Source organism: Danio rerio, chromosome 7 (assembly GCF_052040795.2).
Source record: "Danio rerio strain M-AB ecotype USA chromosome 7, GRCz13ab, whole genome shotgun sequence".
In the NCBI taxonomy this organism is placed as follows: domain Eukaryota; kingdom Metazoa; phylum Chordata; class Actinopteri; order Cypriniformes; family Danionidae; genus Danio; species Danio rerio.
This window is the reverse complement of record NC_141027.1, coordinates 47828368-47836100: the sequence shown is the minus strand read 5'-3', so window position 1 is coordinate 47836100 and position 7733 is coordinate 47828368. Positions and strand designations below refer to the sequence as shown.

General features: G+C 35.2%; 1 long non-coding RNA gene across 1 annotated transcript; it reads right to left on the bottom strand.

Annotated features, from left to right (window-relative positions):
• Positions 1-1904: 1904 nt before the first annotated feature.
• Positions 1905-6431, bottom strand: LOC147843170 (uncharacterized). Its single transcript, XR_015496669.1, has 3 exons — positions 5660-6431; positions 4707-5237; positions 1905-4583 (listed from the first exon to the last, which is right to left on the bottom strand). It is a non-coding gene; the product is annotated as an uncharacterized LOC147843170 (long non-coding RNA).
• Between the last annotated feature and the right edge of the window lie 1302 nt (positions 6432-7733).

The window sequence follows — 7733 nt, the reverse complement described above, 5'->3', positions numbered from 1 at the left end:
GTTTAATTCTGTTGAACGGGAATAAGTGTGACCTTTAAAACATTTTCAGTTATGAACTATTTTATATTTGTATTTCATTTAAATCAGATACATTTATCATTGTGTATGAAGTAGTATGTAAATACACTCACGGCCACTTTATTAGATACACCTTACTAGTACCGGGTTGGACCCATTTTGCCTTCAGAACTGCTTTAATCCTTCGTGGGGTAGATTCAACAAGGTACTGGAAATATTCCTCAGAGATTTTGGTCAAAATTGACATTATAGCATCATGTAGTTGCTGCAGATTTTTTGACTGCACATCCATAAGGCAAATCTCCTGCTCTGCATCCAAAAGGTGCTCTCTTGAATTTAGATCTGGTTATCGTCATGTTCAAGAAACCAGTCTGAGATGATTCAAGCTTTATGACATGGAATGTTATTATGCTGAAAGTAGCCATCATAAGATGGGTACACTGTGGTAATTAAGGGATGGACATGGTCAGCAACAATACTCAGGTAGGCTGTGGTGTTGACACGATGCTCAGTTGGTACTAATAGGTCTAAAGTGTGCCAAGAAAATATCGCCCACACAATTACACCACCAGCCTGAACTGTTGATACAAGGCAGGATGGATCCACGCTTTCATGTTGTTAGTGTCAAATTCTGACCCTAAAATTCTAATGTTGCGGCAGAAATGGAGACTCATCAGACCAGACAATGTTTTTCCAATCTTCTATTGTCCAATTTTGGTGAGCCTGTGCAAATATTAGCCTCAGTTTCCTCTTCTTAGCTGACAGAAATGGTACCTGGTGTGGTCTTCTGCTGCTGTAGCCCATCCGCCTCAAGTTTGGACGTGTTGTGCATTCAGAGATGCTCTTCTGCATATCTAGGTTGTAACAAGTGGTTACTGTCTTTCCATCAGTTTGAACCCATCTGGCCATACCCCTCTGAGCTCTGGCATCAACAAGGCATCTGCACCCACAGAACTGACCATTCTCTGTAAACCCTAGAGATGGTTATGTGTGAAAATCCCAGTAGATCAGCAGTTTCTGTAATACTCAGACCAGCCCGTTTGACACCAACAACCATGCCACAGTCAAAGTCGCTTAAATCACCTTTCTTTCCCATTCTGATGTCAGTTTGAACTGCAGCAGATCGTCTTTCCCATGTCTACATGCCTAAATGCATTGAGTTGCTGCCATGTGATTGGTTGATTAGAAATTTGCGCTAACAAGCTGTTGGACAGGTGTACCTAATCAAGTGCCCGGTTCGTGTATATTTGTAATAAAATTGCCTAATTTTTCTCAATATTGAAGTAATTTTTATTTTTATTTATTTTATTTTAACTTTTTTATTTTCTTTGAACCTAACACATTTCTTTTCAAAAAGGAAGCTGTGTAAATAAACCCACTAGAATAAAAAAAACAGCAACTAAAAAGTTAATAAAATCCATTTGCATAATTAAAAGACTGTAGTGATTATAAAAAAACAAATACTACAATTTAATGCAAATTAATATAGATAATTTTTAACTAAGAATCAAAATTGGATTGTAAATCCAACACATATTTAAACAAACAAATACATAGATAGATAAAAAACTGATTAAAATAATTGAGCAAAAGGACAAACAAATTAATTAAATCTATTTAAACCTTTTTTTATTGCTTTTAGACCCATATTATTATTCTTCTTATTATTATTATTAATAACATTATATTTTTAAGCATTTTTAAAATACACAAAATATATGCCGCTTACATGTTAGGATGTGCAATCATCACACAAAAGTGCATTGAATGGGCGTTATCAGTGGTTATCAGCTGATAGACATGGGCCAGCAGGGGCCTTCTGCGTTTACTAGTAGGCTCAGAAGGCTGCTACCATCCATGCACATGGTTAATCAGCTATAGATCACATACGGCTGTGGCCGGAAGTTAACGAGAATTATTTATATTATTTATTAAATTTCTCATTAATTGTATTTTATTAACGTGTACCCCAACCCTAAACCCAAGCGTCACAGTAATGTAAAAACAGATCTGGTTCTGGAGTCATCTCTATTAGTATGGCTGATTAACCATGAGAATTATTTATATTATTAAATAAATTTCCCATTATTTTATTTTATTAACGTCTATCCCTACCTCAACCCTAAACCCAACCATCACAGATCTGAATCTGGAGTCTTCTATATTAGTATCGTAACACCCATTCAATCGAGTGATAACATTCAAAGCGGGTGGCTTTAATATGTAATGTTGTAATAATTTGAAATGTCAACATTTTCATTTTGTTCAACAATTGTTTGACACAAAAAAATGTAGTATAGTTTTGGTTTTCTGGTAAATTTGGTTGTTTAAAATCTGAAAAAAAAATACTTAACTTTCTTTATTTTCTTTAGTGAGAAATCATTGGTCATTTCCCCTCACACACAGTATAATTCTATGGCTTGAGCTTACTTGAAAAATAGTAGTAGTCACACAGCTGGTTTCAGCTTCTGTGAGTGTACTTACTATGGCCTTTGAAAAGTCAAATGTAAAATTAATTTCAAGATTTCTCCTTCTGTGCATGACAGAACTCTATACAGTCTTAGAAATGTCCAGAAAGTGAGTAAATATAGACAGCAACTTTTGTATCACTTCAAGTCAAAACCTGACCAGGAGCAGAACCGCGTGATGACTGATAACTGCTGGGACTTGAGTATCTTTTTCCCACTTGAGCAGAGGAGGAAGTAAAAGACCCTGGAGACCCTCGTCCTCTTCCTTTCTCTTCTCTTTCTTTCTCTAAGTCACTCTCCTGTTCCTGTTCGCTCTTTCCTTATCATCGTCTCCACACTAAAATTAGGTCTTCTGTTAGCCAGGCTGCCGGTGCTCCAAGGAAGCCCTCATGGGAGTAACAATGTAGAGAGCATGTGTGTGTGTGTGTGCTGGAGGGAATCCACCTCACCTTGGCAGGCGTTTAAGAGTAAAAGGAGGGCTAAAGTGTGCATAGAGCTTAATCCAGCTTCCTGCGGTCTCTCTGGTATAAGGTGGCATTGCCCTGTGAGAGAAGAATTGCTCTGGTCTAGAACAAGCTCTCAGGAGAGCCTTGCTATAAAGAGAGAAAGACTCATCAGACACACTATAGTGCTCCATTGTTGGTGTTTTTATCCACCTTTTTCCTACACCCTATGATGCTTTGCATTAATTAAGGAAGTAACTTGTGTTAAACTGTAAGCAATCAGTGGAATCTTTTTTTTTTTCCTTTTAATCTGGATAAAGCAATATAGGCTCATTCTCTAAACGTAGTTCTATATACGTTTCTGGAGAGCGCTATTTATATAGCCAGAAGTTTGTATGGCTGCATTTCATCTTTAAACCAAACCCTGCAGAGTTTTGCACTTACTAACCACTTACCTCAATGTGGATGGTTTTCCCGCTATACCCAGTTTGTCCAGTTAGCTCGCTATATATATTGGCGACTTGAGATGCAGAGAGAAGTTGACCACGACGATGGGGTTTGAGTCCAGCCGGAAAATATGGTAAGACAAAATCAAAAGCCAAAAAATTAAATAAACAAGTAAAAAAGAGCGTGATAATGTGGTAAAATCTGAAAACGTGGTAAAAATCAGGTGAGGGTTTTTCTTTTGCTGGATTGCTTTTTTAAACTGCGGGTTGGGTTTAGGGATGTAGGTGTTTGGGTGGATCAATCCGTGCTTTTGAAAACACCATCGGTTGGGTTTAGAGAAGGAGGAGGGTGGGTTAGTCGATCAGTCAGTCAGTCAGTCAGTCAGTCGACAGTAGCCTCTGGTGGATTTACATGAGATCAGCCGACGCAAATGGCACTCACAAGAGAAATTTGTGATCTGAAAATATGTACACAGTAGCCTCTGGTGGATAAAAGGTAACTTATTCAAATTAAAAGTAAAATACTTTCAGCAGATCATGAATTACTACAAATATTCAAAATTAGTCTTTCTTCAGCAATATTACAGGGATATATTGAATAATAATATACTGTAGGGAATACAAAGAGAGAGAGAAATCTGGAGGACTACTGTAAACTCGAAAGAGCTTTGACTATAGATTAGGCATGGGATGGAATAAGATTCTGACGGTATGATAACCTTGGATAAAAATATTACGGTGTCACTGTATTGTGACTACTGCTCTAAAATATATTCTTTTTAAATGTCTAAGGTAAAAAAAAAACCCTTTGAACAAAATATATTTTAATTTATTTAAGAAACATTTAAAATATTTTGGAGCATTAAACATGCCAGGCTGGATAATTCAAATGCATCATTGACTTCTGCTGTATTCATTAGTTTCAAAATCACAGACTTCTCTACAACACTAAAAAGGCATAATTGGTTATATTTTCTTCGGGAGATACTGTTGTCCTAAAAATACATGTAAAAAATATCTTACATATACAGTACGAAAGGTATAATAAAAATAGATTTTCCAAACCTCGATATTGCTTAAAACTGGCTATCGTTCAATGCCTACTATAGATTAACTTATCATTATAATTAGTGTTTTAAAATACAAAGCATATTGTTATTTTCATGAGGGATAACAGTAAAGTTTCTTGTGCAATGATTATTTGTACACTGAAGAAAATATAATTGTTAATCTGTAAAAAATACTGTAAACAAAATAGTTAAGCTTTTTCTAGCTAGTGCATATCTTTGGACTATGGGGAAAACCGGAGCACCCAGATGAAATCCTTGCACACTGGGGAACATGCAAACTCCACACAGAAATGCCAACTGACCCAGCCGAGGCTTGACCTTCTTGCTGTGAGGCTACTAATAGGAAAAAAAAAACATTTTTTAGACACTGTCTAAACACCACCACTGCAACACACATAAAACTAAAAGAAAATATTAAACTATTTATCATGTAACATAAAAGTGTAATGTACATAACCAGTGAGGGTATAAAAAAATAAATAAAAAGAACCAAAGTAATAAAAAAAAAAAAAAAATCTTAAGCAGGGAATACTGGGAGTCAATTTACAGTTATTTAAATCTAGTCTAGTAACTGTTTGATTTAGTGGGTAACAGTGTTAATTTTGATAAAATTTTTAATTTTTAATCAAATTTTAATTAAGTTTTAGTATTATTCTTTTGACTAAAATTCCATTTTAGTTTTAGTCATATTTCAGTCTTTTGAATCATTTTAGTTTTAGTTGACAACATTTTTTAAAAGAGTTTAGTCTACTAAATCTACTTATATCTAAATCTTACTCTATATTTAGTTGACTAAAGCAGTGGTTCTCAAAGTGGGAGTCGGGACCCCCTGGGGGGTCGCGGGACAATGACAAGGGGTCGCTTGGTGATTTCCAAAATTTAAATAAATTTTATTCAACTATTTGAATTGTCATATTTTATTCATAACCCACAGAAGATTAATAGTTGAGTTAAAGAAACAACAACATACAAACAAAAATCAGCCATCAGCTTTTAATTTTTATATTAAAATGTAATTAAATTAATAAACAACTAAAAAAAACATTATATGTTGCATTTATGTGTTGTCAATATGCTCATGTTTATATGGGCCTATAGTTGTGTCTGCAACGTTTATATATTTACAGTATAACCACTTTGAAAAATGGGGGTCACGAGTCACTGACATTGTTATTTTAGGGGTCGCGGGCTGAAAAGTTTGGGAACCCCTGGACTAAAGTATATTTGGTTTAATTTAGGCAAAGTTTAATTAAATATTAGATACATTTATTATACATTTATAAGTTAAAATTAAATAAAAGAGTCTCATAAAATATGGAATATAGCTTTTCCATTGAAGATCAAAAATTACATCTGCATTGTTTATTTCTATCATAAGTAATATGTAAAATTATGTGTCAGCAATTAATCTACATGCCAATCGCACACGTCTACCAGTGGACCAGTTACTTTTTAAATGTGTGGGTCATGAATCATACACTAAGATCATTTCTGATTGGATATTTTCCAAAAAAAAACATACCTCAGTCACATTCTTTTCCCGTTTTTATTAGTCAATGAAAACGTCAGTATGTTTTTTTGTAAAGTTGTCATCATCATCATCATTTAATTTTTATTTCATTTTCATCTGTAGAAACTAGTTTGTCACGAAAAGTAAAACGGAAATTGTTCATCAATAAAATTTACACTGGTGTGTTAGTCATATTAATTTGATCACATCCATATAGACTTTATCAAATCAATCAATCAATCAATCAATCAATCAATCAATCAATCAATCAATCAATCAATCAATCAATCAATCAATCAATCAATCAATCAATCAAACCTTTATTTAAATAGCACTTTACTACAACCAAGGTTGATCAAAGTGCCTTACACAAATAAAAACAAATTATACAGCAAAACAAAAAAGCACACAATGCAAAACAATACAAGAAATGTCAATACAATACAACAAACATGAAAACATAAAGAATTGTCAGTGCCATCCATTGAAAACCAATTTAAACAAGTGGGTCTTTAGCTTGGCTTTAAAAAGTGTCAGGTCAGTGATTGTGCAAAGCCTTTAGTTTGCTTTGCTCATCCCCCAATAAAGGGTAGATTTAGCCTTCTTTTAAAACTCACACATTTTCATATGAATGTACAAATCAGCCACTTTTCTGACAATACTTAAAGTAGCTGTTTCCTCATTAGACCAGGTTATGGATTTTACCTTTTTTACTTTGGAGATCACAGTTATTTTTAAAGTGCATATTCAAAAGGATTTGACTCAGTTCTTTTAATCAGAAGTTCTCCAAACAGAGAGGGCAACCAATGATTTGAAAAGTAGAAGTCAAGTGTGCAGTGGCTAATTTACTAAGTCAAATTATCGTAAGTGAAGAGAGCTTACATTTCACATCCGTGTGCATGAGATTGAGGGAAAGAAGAGAGCACAGAACAAGAAACAATGAGAAACTCTTAGTCTGAACTATAAGTCTGTCTCTCCTCACCCTCCCTCCCTCTCTCTCTCTCTCTCTCTCTCTCTCTCTCTCAAATGGATAATTCTGGTGATGGCCCTGACAGCCCATGGTTTAGATTTTGATTTATGTTCTTCCAAAGCTAAAATCAAAGAATCCATCTAGTGCTATTTTATGGCAGCTGGGATGATGAATGGTGCAGTCTCTGGGCCAAACGAAGCCGCTGTGTCTTTGCCCCGGATTTTAATTGCTAAAGTAGCCAGTCATTGCTCAGGATTCAACAGTGAGCAAGCTGCCGTTCTCTCCCTCTCCCTTCAAAGTGCACTGTAGATGTGGCTGCTTTGAACCAAAATTGAATTTAGTTTACTGTAACTTGCTGTTAAATCATTCATAGTGCGGCCATAGGGAACTCGTGTAACAAGTATAAGTAATGGCTCTCGTAATGGGCAGAACTTTGAAGTGTAAATTTTGCATCTATATTTAATGTATGGGAATTTCAAAAATTGAAAAAAAGAATTTGAGTAATACACAAGATGAAGATTTGATACCGCCTTTCTAGGCAAACAGAGCCGTTGTGTTCTCAATTGCTCATTTAAAGAGAAACAAGCTGGAGGACGAAAACAAAGCTTGATTATCTCGGGTGTGAAAAGTTGAGTAATGCATTTTTTGTGATGGACAAAGTGACACCGGAGCGAATGAGATGCTCTGGGTGTCATTATGAGAGCGCAGCGTTTAATAAGAAGTACAGGGAGCTCCACGCTGCTAATTTTACAGGGACGTGCACTTTCTGCGGCCGATAAAAGTCATAAACGCGTGTAAATAAAATCAG